Source organism: Achroia grisella, unplaced genomic scaffold (assembly GCF_030625045.1).
Source record: "Achroia grisella isolate CSIRO2021 unplaced genomic scaffold, CSIRO_AGI_Agris_v1 utg821, whole genome shotgun sequence".
In the NCBI taxonomy this organism is placed as follows: Eukaryota; Metazoa; Arthropoda; class Insecta; order Lepidoptera; family Pyralidae; genus Achroia; species Achroia grisella.
Window position 1 is genome coordinate 1,147,506 of NW_026713035.1, and position 16,996 is coordinate 1,164,501.

The 16,996-nt window shown below is 29.4% G+C and overlaps 1 protein-coding gene across 1 annotated transcript in view; it reads left to right on the forward strand.

Moving 5' to 3' along the window:
- Positions 1-373: 373 nt before the first annotated feature.
- LOC131852079 (suppressor of lurcher protein 1) overlaps positions 374-16,996 on the forward strand; it is a 286,739-nt gene continuing 270,116 nt past the window's right edge. The window contains exon 1 of the mRNA XM_059202698.1: positions 374-552. The gene's annotated coding sequence lies outside the window, so the exon portion shown is untranslated. The remainder of the gene's footprint in view (positions 553-16,996) is intronic.

A 16,996-nucleotide genomic window follows, 5' to 3' on the forward strand; every position in this document is an offset into this window, starting at 1 on the left:
AATAATTGTTATCTATCTGTTCCTTGCTACTTAGATATACATTTCCAGAAGAAATTACAACACGAGAGTAGAGAATATTTAAGCATTGTTTATTGACTCACATATTTATTTGCTAAAATAGACAATATAACAACTCAGCAAAGTGAAATTACCTCAGTATCCAATTAGTTCATACTTAGTACGAATCTTATATTGCCCAAGGAAAATTTCTAAGTGCTCAAAAAGTGTTAGTAGGCTACTAATAGCTATAGTGGAAATGAGGTCTCACTTCATATCATACTATATTACAGCTACACTACTCGGCAGTGAGTCTCGGTCGCTACGTAGGCACGGTCGCCTACGACACTCGCTACGCGCTACGCCGCTACTACGCGGGTATATAACTTAGTTCGATTATAAAAACTTATAAAATGTAGTAAATTCATTATTAATGTAATAACATAAGTGGGTTTTAGTATTAATATTAAATAGTAAAATAATGATCAGTGACATTAAAAAGAGTAGTGCTTGAATAGTGCACACTAACCTACTCAAATGTTTCATAAAACGGGGGTAAGTAATTACTAGAGTGCTATATTTATGTATAGAGAATGTACTAATTAAAAGAATGTTAGAGTGTGTGGAAGCTAGGCAGAAAATAATGTAATGGAAACTTTAATAATTTTGATTTACTTAGGTTTTTACGTTATGTTCATATTGTTATATTGCAACACAGTAAAATATATTTGAATATTTAAAAAAGAATGCACTATAGGTATAACTACAATTTTTTTGAAATGGTTCTATAATCTTTTTATGTATATCTAAAATCATTAAAAATAAATAAAGGATATCATTATTTATGGACCATAACAATATTGCTTCTACATATTAAAAATAGAAATTGCAAATAATTATTAATTATTTATGTATATTATATATTCTACTATCTCATTACATTATTTGTAATTAGATTTACCGAGATCTTAACAGTAATATTTTTGTAGATGGAACTAATAATATATATATATATACGTATATATTAGCCGTGACGATATTATTTACTGAGAATTAAACAATAATAATGTCCCCGGACAATTCACACAGCGCCATCTAGTTCCAAGCTAAGTAGAGCTTATGTTATGGATACTAGATAACTGATAGATACATTTTGTTTTGTAAATACATAAATATTATGCGCTCAAAAATACTCAGACCAATACGAACAATCATACTCATGAAAAAAAAATGTTTGTATTGTGCGAGAAATCGAACCGGCGACCAGCGGAAGTCAAGCGGTGCATTAATATTTTTATAGATGGAACTACATCTACAGGTATATAGGTACCTGTGTTAAAGGTTTGGAAATTTAATTGAGGTCATTATGCGAGAACTTGATTAATGATAGTTAAAATCAATACAAATGTTTAAATTGTGGCTACACCTCTACGTCATTTGCTACTTTTCCTGCATATTTTTATTCTGATTCAATCAAGTATATAAACAAAATCCCTTTTTTAATTTTGTTCTATTTTGAAATAATCGTTAAAATTCTTTCTATAAAATCATTTTTAGATAGACAACCTTATTTATTATAGAATGTTATTCGATTATGTGTAGCTGCTATACAGCTATTACGTGGCGCCCTGGTTTCCAAGAAAGTCTCAAAATTATGTAATTTTAAATACTAATAAATTCTCGACGTTTCTGGAAATATCAACGGAGTTTACAGAACAAAATTATTCTAATTAAATATTGCAATACTTCATAATAGCTTCGGTCACATTTAAGATACAGATCTCAATAATAAACAAGTTTCTAATTCTAAAATTGTGTAAAACAAACCTGCAAACGTGGCAGCTAACCTATTCTATGATTTATGGATGTTCCATAATGAACTTTTACCCTACCTCACTCTCATATTGTTATTTTCAAGAAATCAATAAATAACACATAAATTTCCATAAATAAAAAAGGGCAGTCTTTCACAGATGTGTTTATACATTTTGTATTAACACTCACGTGTGTATTTAATCTTCAATAGTCAGCACGAACGGTATTTTTTCATGTACCTTCTGAAATATGTGACACCTCGGCAGGTGTAGGTGTGTTTATGTGTCTGTGGTATCGTAGTTCCGAATAACGAATCATAACGAATAGACTGATTATGATATGTTTTTTGTTTGAAAACTGAAGTGAGCTTGTATTCTCCTAGATTATAATACATAACTAATTGAAATCTTTATACACAAAGATATTCAAATCTTTGTGTATAAAGATTTCAATTAGTTATGTATTATAACTTATTTTCATTGTGTGCTGTGAAAACTGTGAAGACTGCTTGCAATTTGTGCTCAGATAAACAGACAAATTCGAATGATTTCAGTTCTGCTAATAGTTTTTCTCATATGCTTCATGCAGCTATCAGTTACAGTTTTATTATATCTAAAAATACACATAAATCAATGGAGATTTTTTTTGTATGTTCTCATTTCATCCCTCCAGCGATGCAATGTGCATCATATTTAATTGCATTGCATTGTCGTTTTTTGGCGTCCTTGTCATGGATTTACCAAAGAGGATTGCATATACAGAGTGATTCTTTTACCAGTATTCATTATGAGTAGTGGACTGTCACGGTAACTATGACCAATATTATTTATAGTATAGTTTGTTCTTGGAGTAGTTGTAGATTTCCAATGAGAATTAATGCTATAATTTTATTGATGTTTGTTCTTCAAAATATAGCTTTTGCATTAGTTGTACATAAAATACATTTAATTATTTCTATCACTTGTCCAGTACTCATTGTGCAAACTCTGTAGATCGCTCTAAGTTATTCAGTTAAAAATATTTCCAATGTTGGTATAAGATAAATATCAAAAAATAGTTAATTATATATTCCAGTCTTGGTCTTCAATTATATAGAATACTTCAATGTTAAAGAAACAAAATTAATACCTATAGCATAGTTCAGCTGAAGTTTAAGAAATCAATATTCATAAATTATTTATATAATGTTACTGCCACGTCTCTGAATAAATAAATATGATGTTATTTTGGAAAACACAGTTAGTAAATAATCAACAATATAAAATAAATTCACTCTTGACGTAGTTGCTGATTCATGCTAAATATATAAAAATAAAGCAGTTATTTGATTTGGCTGTGTATAATTGTTTACGTAAAATAAAATAACTGCGTAATTTAAACATGAATAGAAATATAATGAAATAAACTGTTCGAAGTAACGGATTTGAACAATTGTTATGAATGGACACTACTATATATTCTAACTCATATATCCTATCTGACCATCTTGTATTAGTAATTCTATTGATGTGCTTATAAACAGTTTAAACGTTTATAAGCACATCAATTGTGATGAACTCGATAACAAGTTCATTATTATGTAATTTTCACAATTAATCTTTTACAGAAATGTAATTTATTATTTTCCTGAAATACTTAGTATATTGTTCACTACGGGAAGAAATGACTGATTGGCAATGACGATGCCATAGCTAAAGGAACTGCTTGAGGCCTCGCCTTCAGTTAGTGCGAGTTAGGAATGCTACTTTCCAGTGAATATTGTCTATTCTATACTTTTACCTAGTGCTATTGGCTTACGAGGAAACTATATTAATAATTATTCATTCACTTCCCATTTATTGCTGTAGAATGTTAGAAAGAACATTTTTTTATATTTTTTGCGGGTAGATTATTAATTTTTCAGAGAGATTAATCATGGACAGGCTAAAAATATTCAGTCCTAGAGTTACAGCGCTCTGAACACCCCCCGCCTCGAATTATCTTGAGCATTTTCTTTTATCTTCCGTAGCGTCAAACACTTTACTTTCAGAAAGCACTTGACGACGTTTTAAATTAAGTAAATTCAATTATGTATACATAATACTCGAAAGATACTTTAATAATGTAGACTTCATAATATTGTCTAAATATAAGTGAAGTGAAAAAGGAAAGTGTATTTCTGCTGTTTTTAGTGTATAATAATGACTTATTAACTTATACTGCGTTAAAGTATACTCTGACGGGACAAGTAAAGAATAAAAGATGATGGTAATAATAAATAAACGTATAAATGATTTGGTTAAAATATAGTGTAACATCTTTTGTATTGCTGGCAAAGTGCCAATTTCTTCCTATTAAAAATCGGTTGAAAAAGATAATATTCATTTTCAAATATCTTATAACAACCCAAATACTTTTGAAGTGCTATAATCAGACTATTTATTCGTTATACTAACGGATAAGGGAGTAGGTAGGATCGGAATTAAGTGAATTCCATAGATATTTTAACAGGAAACTTGGACAATCTTTTTAAGGAGCGAGGGGTTTCTTTTTAATTAAGCTTCCTCATTATGTTACATGAAAAATAAAAAGTTCATCGAGATTGAGTTTTTAGTTGCAAACTTTTGTGATAAATGCTTTCTTTTCGCTGTTGGCACGAGGTTTGTTGATTTGATTATAATTAATTTTATACATTGCCTGTAGTTTATATAGGATGGCTGAAGTTATTACTGTTTTACTACACAAAGACAGAGGAAATTACTTTTCACAAAACAATTATGTGCACAATTTGCTATTTTGAGTGTTACGATTTGATGAGCTCTCAATCTAACTCAAATCAATCGGTAGCTTTGTATTACAGATTCATATCGATCTAGGTATAGGGTTAGTTAAATAAATTATAGTCAATTCAGTCTACAGACTAGAGACTTGATTTACAACCTTGAGATTAACGTAAATAGCCAATAACGCTGGCAATCGATTGGTTTTTCTAATAAACCTGCCGAGTGCGAGCTAATTTATATAGTAACGTTTATACTTCATAATTATTTTAAAATAGGTAATAATACAATGGCTTTATACAAATTTAATGTATTAATTAAAAACAATATATATAATCATTTCTGGAACTAAAATTCCAAATTCAAATTGTTGTCACACCCTGATAACGTCAGTTTATAAAAAAGACTGTATAGTCCAAAAACCTTTTACAACCTACATGGCAAATTAAAAAAACAACAGCAACATTGCATAAAAAATAAATTGTGAATTTTGTTTTCCCGCCATTTATTTTTGCAAGTATGAAAAAATTATATTCGTGTCTACGACCACGACCGTTGGCCCGCAGTGAGCATGTAACATCAACGATGTGTGAGTATGGAGTAGGGGCATCAAATTAATGCTTAGTGAGCTGTTTGTTTAATACTTATATTCTAGAAGATATTTCTGCATGAAGAATGTGTTATAACCTGAATTGACAATACAAATGAGTAAATTTTAATTTGATTTTATAAAAACATTTTTAATTAATTTTTTTGTGAATTAAGTCTGTAATTTTGAATAATAATTTGATGAGTTTATATAGAGAAATGTGGAATACAAAAAATTAAAAGTAGATATGTCTTTTTAAAAAAAAAACTATAACTTAAATGTAACTCCGTTTCCAACTTTACTGTTTGTTACAGGTTACTATTAGATATAATTTTCGCTTACATTTAAGTATTAGCTGTTTTTTTATTATTAATGATATTGTTACCTACAATATCATTAATAATAAAAAACACAATACAATATCACTAATTGGTTTTGGACTAGATTTTGAGTTATTTATTTGTTTTGTCACATTATTTTGCCTATGTAATATTATGTTATCTGTGCTATTAGTGTCTAACAATGTAGTACCTTAATTGCTTCTTTGAACAAGTAAAGTACTTGATGTTTTAGTTCCTAAGTTCAATTAACACAGCATAGTTCATGTATGTATTAAATTAGAAGTTCCTAATAAGTGTCGTATATAACTATATAGGAATATTATTACATAGTATAAAATAAAGTCGCTACCGCTGTCTGTCCCCATATATGCATAAATCTTTAAAACTACGTAACGTATTTTGAAGCGGTTTTTTTTTAATAGATAGAGTCATTCAAGAGGAAGGTTTATATGTATATATAATAATACATGTACAGCCGTGCGTAGCCGGGGCGAGTAGCTAGTATTCAATATTACACTTGAGTACAATTTCACCTACATACTTATAAATTAATATTTCTAGATTTACCTATTTATTACTTACTACTATTTAGAAACTTACTTGTGTACTACAACAACATACTATTGCATCTGTTGTTACAGATGAGACAGTTAGAGCTATTCTTGAATATTGATATTGTTCTGAACACAACACTTTATATGTCTACATCTCGCAGGGTATATTTTGGATCCAACGTGATAGGGGGCGAACCTACAGCTGTCTCTCGAGTGTCTCTTGGGTATCTCTCTTATGGGTGTAATACTGGGTACTAAACCACTAGCATATGACGCTGTCTTATTGTTGTTAATATATCTACTAAGTGTTGTAGATATTAAAAGTTGATAGTAATGAGGGACTTACTTTTTATTTATAACAATAATGTATTATAAATGAAGTAACTGTACACTTGACAACGTCCGCGTGGAATTTAACTTTATTTTTCTAAAATAAAGGTAGCCTAACTTACTCCTTATTACATAAGCTACCTGCCAATAAAAGTCCCGTCAAAATCGGTTCAGCTATTTCAGAGGTTAGCCGAAACAAACAGACAGACAAAAATGATAAAAAATATTATTTTGGTGTATGTACCGTATTTATATTTATAATATGTATGTAGTAAAAAACGGTTATTTTAATATTACAAACAGACACTCCAATTTTATTTATATGTATAGATAATGTAAAAAATCATAACATTCTTCAGTTGGCTATTTCCTATAAGTGTAAACAATGGAGTACCGCGTTATCACAAATCAATTGCAACGCGTCGCCACGACACGAGAGAATGTGAGCCAGTGGAACAGTGGAACGATGCTAGGCCGAGTTGAGTTATGGACAAAGCGTTACACCGCATAAATACCATAGGTATTTATGCTAATAATAATTTCTGATGTGCCTTTTTTATCTTATGAGAGGTTTTTAATAGATTAGGATGTGACAGTGCTGTCATCTGAGGTAATGATATACGTAAGCGAGATACCTAATAGAGATCATGAAAATATTATGTAGTCAGCTCAGGTTTAGCGAGAATTAAGAGTCATGGTTTTCAGGCAATAATGTAGATGACTGAGAACATTGTCAGCGATAGAACCAATACTAAAAATCAGCGATAGATTTTTATTCTGTTATTGTGTATATATGTGTCTATAGTATAAAATATTAATTTAAAGTATGATAATTTCTTTCTCATTTGATATTCGAGTGAACATAACCCTACCCTAAAATGTCATTTTGTGGAAATGAAAAAAGTTTCCGGCTGACTGTTTGCTCAGGGCACCATATAAAAGGGCAGTATACATATTACTAATTATAGAGTAGGTATCTATTGGTTACTTTATCAGATTGTTATACATCTATCATACTATATAATTTACATAAATTATTCGACTATTTATTTTATTCACCGTCAAGCTAATGAAGTTTAAATGGTGTTGTATTGCTTGCTTTAGAAATTAAATTTCTGATATACATAGATGATATATTCGAACTATTTGGGTTATACCAATAAATTAACCCGAGAGGGCTATTATGATAATATGAGATTGTATTTGCAACTGATTTCCAACAGGTTTTATGATATCTATGTACAGAATAAGAGATTATGATAATAAGAAACACTTTAATCATCTATCGAATCGTTTCCTTTACAGTTATTAACAGTGCAACAACAAATAATTTACTTTATACGCTTTGAAGATGTTTACGTAATTATGTAGTTTTTGTGTAATTCTATATTAAATTCTTAATAGTAATGTGTAAACTCTAGATACTTTGTATATATATATATAGGTAGTTAGTATCTAGTAATGATATTCATGTTTTATTTAATTTATCTTATGTAATATTAATTAAGATTAAAATAAAAAATATATTCAATTAAATAACAACATAGTAATGGAATTCTGCCGTTCCCTTATAATCAAGTTCATATGCCAACAAAGTTGATGTTTGAGATCAAACATCAAATTTTAGGATTGATTCCTCATTCCTAACAATAACATCTATTACCCTATAATTAACTGTTATAATACAAGCGAATGGTGCGTTTAAGATAATTAAGTCTCTCCATTATGTTTCATGTCGGCGCACCTTCGGGGCTGTTTATTTATATACCGGTCATATTCGTCACGTATGAGTGGTTCGTGAACTGAATTGAAATTGCACACTTTGTAGCCTTGTTACAAAATAGGCTCCCGAAAAATATTACGAGTTACTTTAAACCGACTTCTAAACAGAGCAGGTTTTCTATACAAACATATATTGCATACAGCCGACTTCGGTATTGTAACAATTTTACAGACCGCCTCAATCCGATGTTTGTGGGTTCGATACTAATATTTATATTCGTATGTATGATTGTTTATATTGTCTGGGTGTTTTTTACGTATATTATGTATATATTTACAAAAATATTTAAACATTCATATCGGTTGTCTTAAATACAGGCTCTTAACGTTATGTTGCAGAGGAGTATTACAATATTTTTCAGTTTTATTGTGAGAATTATTTTTTAGCTTACTACTTTTTAGACTACTTAATAGATTTTTTAAACATTTAATTTGATCAGGTTTACTTATATATGTACATACCTATGCCCTAAGGTAATATGATGATCATAATCTGCCAAAAACTAACATTTTATCTTGCTCTATGTTACGAGAATTTTTGGTCAATTCAGTTGTATATCAAACGGTTTCATGCATATCATTTATAACATCTAATATAATTTTATTATGATTGAGGTCAATAAAACATTGGTACACATCAATACCTACGCTGAAATAAAATTATATGTAATAAGAATTGGGCAGACCACATTTTTAAATATTAATAAAATTTTCTTAAACGCGTTTATAAATTTATTCAAAAGTAGAACTTTTAACATCAAATAATATTAAAGTTGGCGCTTATTAAAGCAGTCGTTGGAACTTGTGTAAGGTAGAGCAACGCCGCCGCTTACCTGCCAATTACCTTTAGGCAGAATGTAAGCATTATTCCATATATTATAGGGTATATATTTGAGGTTCTTTTATATTGTGCATATATTCTATATGCAATATAATTTGAAGAAAATTTTAAGATTTTGGCAGTAATTATGTTGAAATCGATATTGTTGTTTTCGTAAATTACCAATAGTTTTATTTTTATTTGTAGCACATTTTTATAATTTGTGAATTATTACATCATGTATCACATAAATCACATATTTCTTAAAGAAAATACATATTAAGAAATTAGCATTTTGTATATGCTCTATATTATTAAGTAAAATGTTTGTAGAGAAAGTTATCGTATACCGCGATATAACAATTTCGGAAATGTAGTACATATAGTACCTCGAACGTTACACGAAACCTTACACACAATAACATATATGTGTATAATGAAGGTAAACGGCATATGTGTATTGAACACGAGTAGATTGGTAGTATCAATTGTATTGGTATGGCATCGGAACTTCTGAGGCTTGGACAGTTTATCCTGTATCCTGCAGCTTATGCATTGTCTGACGTATGATGTTAGCAGTCTATCTACTAACACAGCATAAAGTAAATAGTAACTTGTCGATAAACTGTATATTGTACTGAGGATATAGTGAGAGATCGTTAAATTATAATAACCTGTCGCTTTACATTAGTTTATGATGATCAAATCTCAGTCGCTGTAAGTAATAAACTTTTGAATATTATGCTTTCCTATTAATATTGCATCCGATACCTAATAATGAAATAGAAAGAACAATTATACATTTATAAAAGAAATTGAATTTGCTCCAGTAAATGCAGAAAACACGGTATGAAACTAACCTAAGTACGATAATTAAGTATTAAATTTTATAAATATTTTTTTGCTAATAATGTAGTAGTGATCTTTTGAACAAGTTTGTTATAAATGTAGGTGTTTAATTAATTACTTTCATAACACACTTCCGCGTACGCTTTGGGGTGCCAATGTAGTTACGCCCACAAACTAGCAATCCCAAACCGTTTTGAATAGATATAGTATCAGCTTTACAGCCCGTTAGTAAGTAACACTTTTCAAGAAGATTAGTTTAAATAATATTATGAAGAATAATTGCATTGAAAATGATTCCTTTCTGTATTATATCAAAGAAAAAAGAAATATATATTGTGTATTAGATTAACTAATTAAAACACGCTTATATTTTTTTATAAGTACCTAAAATGCAAAATTATTTCAATAATAGGATGAGTTATATACTTCAGTAATTTTATAAAAACGTATTGATTACATGAGAATGAGAATTCAGTAGGCAGTTTATAGAATTTCAAATAAATCTCGATATTTCAAATGTAAAACAAAAGAAAATAAGCTATTAAGATCCAAAATCCCGTGTGATTAGATTGAATAAATTCTGAAATCAATTTTGATTTTCGTAAACAAAAGACTCGGCCGACCAAACTTTGTCGAGTCGTAATTATTCGACATACAAATTGGTTTATGTAAATTTGTAGCTTCCTAAACTATGTTAACAGGCAGATTTAGGGTATTTAATTATTCTTTGAGTCCTGTATTAATGGAGATTTCAATTTATATTAGGGCATTAAAAATTAAATGTATTATAATTAGATCTACAAAATATGCATATTACTTACATATTTTAATTCTTATTACTTACTAGCTGATCCGTGCAACTTTGTCTACGAATATTTTTCCAGTTTTTTCCATATTTTTAATGTATCTCCATAACTTTTCATTACAGCACAACATTATAGAGGGTACAGCTATTTCGGATAAGTAGGCTATCTTATACAAAATATACAAAATAAATGAAATCGGGTCATATGTACTGGTCCCGAATATACAAACTCACAAATTTTACCTATTTGTAATTTTAGTACAGATTATTAAAATTATTACATGCGCCCAAAATACTACAGGTATTTTTAAGACAGAAATATTGGGCGCACATATTAGAAATTTGTTAAGAAGTAATAAAAACTCGTCTCACTTCCGTCTCTTCTAAACTAACATCGGGACAAGTTTGATGTTTTATGATGAAGCTTACATCAATGCGGAGACACCAAAACTTGAATAATGTTGATGTATTTACTCTACCGTCAAAATTATAATTACTTAAATATCTTCGGCAGAGCCCATCGCTACCCGGACAGACATTTCGCCAACTAATGGCTCTGTCGAATAATGTTTACTCCTGAACACTGTAACGATGGGACAAACAAAATTCACGTCCTCATTGTTTTCATTATTATGCAAATTACTTTTATTCATTCAATGGAACATACCTTTCAAACCCTCATTTGTTTAGTAAGTCCCATTAATCAAAGAAAATCCACGGGACTGGGATTCCGTTTATTTGAAATGCTTATTCTTTATTTGGCCCTGTTCAACTGCGTAATTACTACATCGAAGGGAAAAATGCGTTTGAAATACACGAGTATCCAAGGTTTTCTTTTACTACAAAGGTGGTGGATGTAAGTCACGAGCGCAGGATAAATTCACTCCAATGATTTTTCTTCCTTTTATGCCGAGTTTTGTCTTTACAGCTAATTTATTGAAATACGTGTTTTGACGTTAATTTGTTCCATTATTAGTTTCTAGGCGATCAATCATAATAATATTTGCACCAGTTTACTTATACATACCTTAAATTATAAATATATGATAACCAGTAAATACATCGTTAGTCGTAGTTTACGCACAAACCTCATTACAATACCATTTAAATATATGGAAATAAAACTTAATATTATTATGTCTTTATTATATATATAATTATTTTTAATATTTTTATATATAATTATTTTCTAATATATTATTTTATCAATTGTAATTCGTTTCTTTTAAAACTAGATGAACTAAAATCAACGAACAATCCTCTAACAGTAACAGTCATAACACTAAGCGAAAGCATTCACGTGAAAGCGACATGTTCGCTCGGGATAGTGGTTACAAACCACTTACGTGTGACATGTCGCAATTGTGAGATTCAATTTTGCGCCCCCTTTTATCCGATTATTATATAAGTATATTTAATGTTCAGTTCATGGATGGTGACGTTTTTTGTTACAACTGATTTCTATTTAATGGTCCATCAATATTTTGTAATAAGTGATTATATATTTTATTTAAATTATGTAACATTATGTTATCTATGATTTTAATTAAGAATGCTCTCTTAAACTCTATTAGGTATTAGCGAAATTAAAATAATTTATTTTTATTTTTAATAAGTAATATTTAATATTTATAATTTAGAATGTAAATATTTAAGAAGAAAACATATAAATTATTATGAATATATATGAATATCTATTGATTTCTGTTTTCATTTTTAGTAGATTTTCCTCACATAAATTGCAAAAGTAAATTTGAGTAACATTTTATTTTTTGTTTATACGGGCACTGCATTAAAATATTAAATATTACTTTACCATAGTTACGAGTATATAATGCAATACATATCGGCATTAGGAAAAAATATATTTAACTAGTTTAAATTATAGAAAGAAACGATAGTAGTGTATGACAATTAATAATAATATTCACGTAATCTTGCTTCTTTATGAGGTTAGTGGATTATGAAAACTTATATCCTTTTGTCAAGAAACTAAAAACATATATTATATATACGTATCTCCTATAGAACAAACAAAAGGAGTAAAAGACGTCTGCCAGCATTCTCAGCAAGAAGATACGTATTCGTAACAATGCAGAAGTACTCTCAGCAATAAACATAAGAGTATTTCGGCATTTGCCAAATGCTTAAGATCATTTTCTTTGATGCCCCTAGTGCATTTTGCATTCCAAGTATTATCTAATATATTTAGGTACTCTATATTGTGATAAAGAGGTAGCATAATGTAAATAAACATATTATAAGTGTTAAAAATATTGTAAGTACCATTTAATAGTATTTTTTTATTACCACTCATTCGGAAGCAGATTCCGCACAAGAAAAGTGAGCAAGGTTGCCTGTTGCTTTTTTAAACAAATTTTGTTGGCTGTATATTTTTTAGATTGCTCTTTATTGACTAGACCAACAACAACTGTCACCAATCTGAAGATTTTAGTGAACATGTTACTACTGTACAATATACACGTATGTGTCGTCGTCAGTTATTATAAAAATATTTATGTATAAATAAGAAGCGTAGTCAAATATCAAAAATATGTACGATATATTTATGATACACTATGCTTGTTATTAGATATTAATATGAATAAGATAATACAAGCCAATGCTTGGCCAATGCTCCAATTGGTGTCACTGTCTATGTTCAAGGCGCTGCTTATGGCTGTAGACAGGAGTTAGTACTGTACATGAGGTTATCATTGTGATTAGTTTGTTTAATAAAATTTAATTTACTCTGTCAGTAGATATCTCATTATATGTTTTTATAAATAAAATTAATTCCAGTAACCTAAGGCATAAAAATCTTAACATGGCGACTTTTCAGGTAACTCACAGATGAATCGATCAACCCCCTAACGCCTAGTAAATAGTAATATTGAAGTTAAATTAGTTTTGAAACAAATTGTAATTCGCTTAAATGTTTATACATTTTGAGTAATTGGATTGGATTTTGATAAACTTCCAATAATTAATTTTGATATCTAAGTATTAATAGGACATGGTTTTCCTTTCTAATTTAATGTAACTTTATAGACATGTTAAGAGGTTTATCCATAAACATGTTACTGATAGAGAGAATTGATATATACCTACTACCTTATTAAGTCCTACTTGACCGTGATCAGCTCATTATCTTGTTTTTGTGCCCATTATTTCGGTACACGCCATTCTGATTTTCTTTTACATTGGGAAAGGTCGTGAGGAGTTTGAATGATTAATTTATAAGTTATTTTAGGAAAGAAGTTTATTATAAATTGAAACGTATTTTTTGTGCCCGATATTTATACGCTACAACTTGACTCGTTATGAATAAAAATTCTAAATATTATACAATAATTATAACAATATAATGTAGGTAGTGCCTAATATTTGAATTATTGATATTTTTTAATACGCTATGCATTAATATTAAAACAAACTATTATACATTACGCATGATAATATATATTTAGAACATAAAATATATAATAACATTTTCTACAGGCTCTATATGAAAAATGAGGAATAAGTATGTAACATAAGATGTTATAATAATTTTACGTATACTTCATAAAAAGTACTACGTTTTGAAATTCTAGTCAATTTACAATTTTTTTCAAGATCGAAGTCAATGTTTCTTTGTGGATTAGTCATGAAAGTAATATTGTAGTTTGTGAAAGTAACTTAGGTACCCATATACGATTACTTTACAACTACTTACGTGGCGACGATAAAGTATTCTGTTAGAAGTTAATGTTGATATGTACTTTAGTTCTCTCGACACTTTGTCTTTAGATTTAGGTTCTTGTTACAATGATGTAATGTACTCGGTAAAAATTTTCGTAATTTTTCATGTTATACGCATTATCGATGTTGATTTTATATTTTAAAAATCATCCTGTGCAGTAATTTAAGTATATGTATATAAATTTTTCCGGGATGGCAACGCATGAACAATATCATGGACGTCATATGATACTGTTCAAATATATAGGCGACGTTTTCAAATTACCATCAGGTATATCGTCCGCTTGTTTGTCATTCAAATTACAGGAAAAAATATCAACTTGTAATTAAAAAAGTTGTAAATACTATATTATAAATTATAAAATGTTTCCCTCGCCGATGTCCCTATGGTATATTATCTGAGGACAGTAAAAAGTTTTATAAACAAACAGATCCTCGTATGACTAGAAGGGTATTGTGTCTGCTCATGCTTAAAATAAACCTTCCCGGGTCAATGAGCTTCATCCACTGAGGCAAATCCCCGGCCCCCGATATAAAAATAAATATATTGAAATAATAGGTTTAATGTCGTATCGTATCATAGTTGTTTACCACTACTCAAATTGATCCTACTGGCTGGACCACCAGTTTGAGTTGGATCTACATATGTCCAAGAAAAGTAACTATTAGATAATTTATTGACTACCGTTTAAACTATGGGTGCATTTTACTTTGTAAGCAAAAATATCAACAGATAATGTTTCAAATTCTTATGTTGATTTTAAAATACTACGTTTTGTAATACAAAGACGAAAGATTTTTTTTAATTTTAATATTTAGGTAAAAACGATTCTATATTATAAGTGTTTAATGACATATCAGCAATACGTAGATGCATATACTATATTATTGTTAAACTGTTCTCACGGTACAATAAATTTAGATTTAGCAGCAAAGAAAATAAGCAAAACCGTTATATAAAAATACCACTTCATAAATTCTGTAAAACTTACAAATAGATACAGTTTACTAGTTATCTACAAGAACAAATTTTTTCGTTCGATATAATCCGATTATGTCATGGGACATTACTATGCAATTTGCACATTGCGCGCCCATCGGAATACATCTTTTGTATTATCCATCAACCGAATACCAAATTGATCGCCTAAATTTCAGTCGACTTACACTGAATGGAATTTTCCTAGAAATTGATATGTAATATTGTTGTGAGAGGTTCTCGCAAACAGGATTAGAGACGGTACGGGCCTTGGGCCGTCAGAAAATCTAATTGAGACTTGTCGCGCCGCCCGGTCGGCGTCGATCGTCGTTCAATGAACACTTACACATATACTTACGCTTTTATTCCAATAAGATTACGCGAATCATACGTTCCCATAAACACATTTATTATGGTAAAACTATAAGTCATATATAGTTTCCTTTTGTAATGAAATTATAGTGGATTGGTGCCAAGTCGTTGTGGTGTTTATCTATATGTATTGTGGATATACCAAACAGTATTGGATTAAGTTAGCAATTTTCTTTCAACAATCAACTTAATTTTTACAAAATTCTATACGTCAGAAGCATACCTACAGAATATAGTTTGTAATAGTTAAATAGTTAACTATAATATAAAATCAGTGTAATAATTATAAAATTAATAATTTTAAGTAACCTCTGAATAATAAAACTCGAACAAATGGTAGCTAATAACAAATTCTATCATGATAGTTTTGAAACAAAAACATACTGCATCAAAATTGGTATATTTTTGTTTAGAAGCTACGTTGCAACAGACAAGTGCTCAGATACACAGTCACGTCAAACTTATAAAACCCCACTTTTTGCGTCCACTGAAAATAATAAAAGCCATTCTCGTAGCTTTATTCATGTAAAGAGAATGCCGTACACTTCCGAAACTGTTATACAATGCAAGAATGAAGGGAAACAGGTATTAGAGAAGTCCTAGAAATTAAGTCCTAAAATTACTAAGTAACATGTTTGCGAAAAAACGTATATGCACGAGGTGAAACAGGATTTGGAAGAAGAATGTGTCGTATAAAAGCGTAGAACAGAACGTCATACGTTCTGTTCTACATGATTATCCCCTAAGTGAGCTTCTACAAATATAGTTAGTTATATGATATTTATGTAATATTTCAATGGAGAACGTATACTGTGTTTGCCGACACGAACCAACACTGACGTGACTTTTATTGGAGTTGAGAGTCTTGTGATAAATTATTTACACCTGCCTGCAGTCTTTATGAAGATAAAGTGGGCAATACCTATTTACAGAATGGTTGGGATGGTCATTTAGGAATGGTTTTGTTAATAAATAAATAAGAATGGTGAATGGACCTATTGCTTAGTGATATTTACCTTTTATGTATAGTTTTGAAATATTATTATTGTTTATGTATATATTTTATATATCTCCCTTTGATGGGATGTTAAACTTGTCATTGCGAGTGAAAATCACCAAACAATGACAATTATAAAAGAAATGATTATGATGACAAAAATTTTCGGACTATTGAACATGTATTTAGAATTACAGTCTTTATTATTCTTCTCTCTATCATCTCACTCTCACAGCTTATATTATTATTATTATAATTAGTCA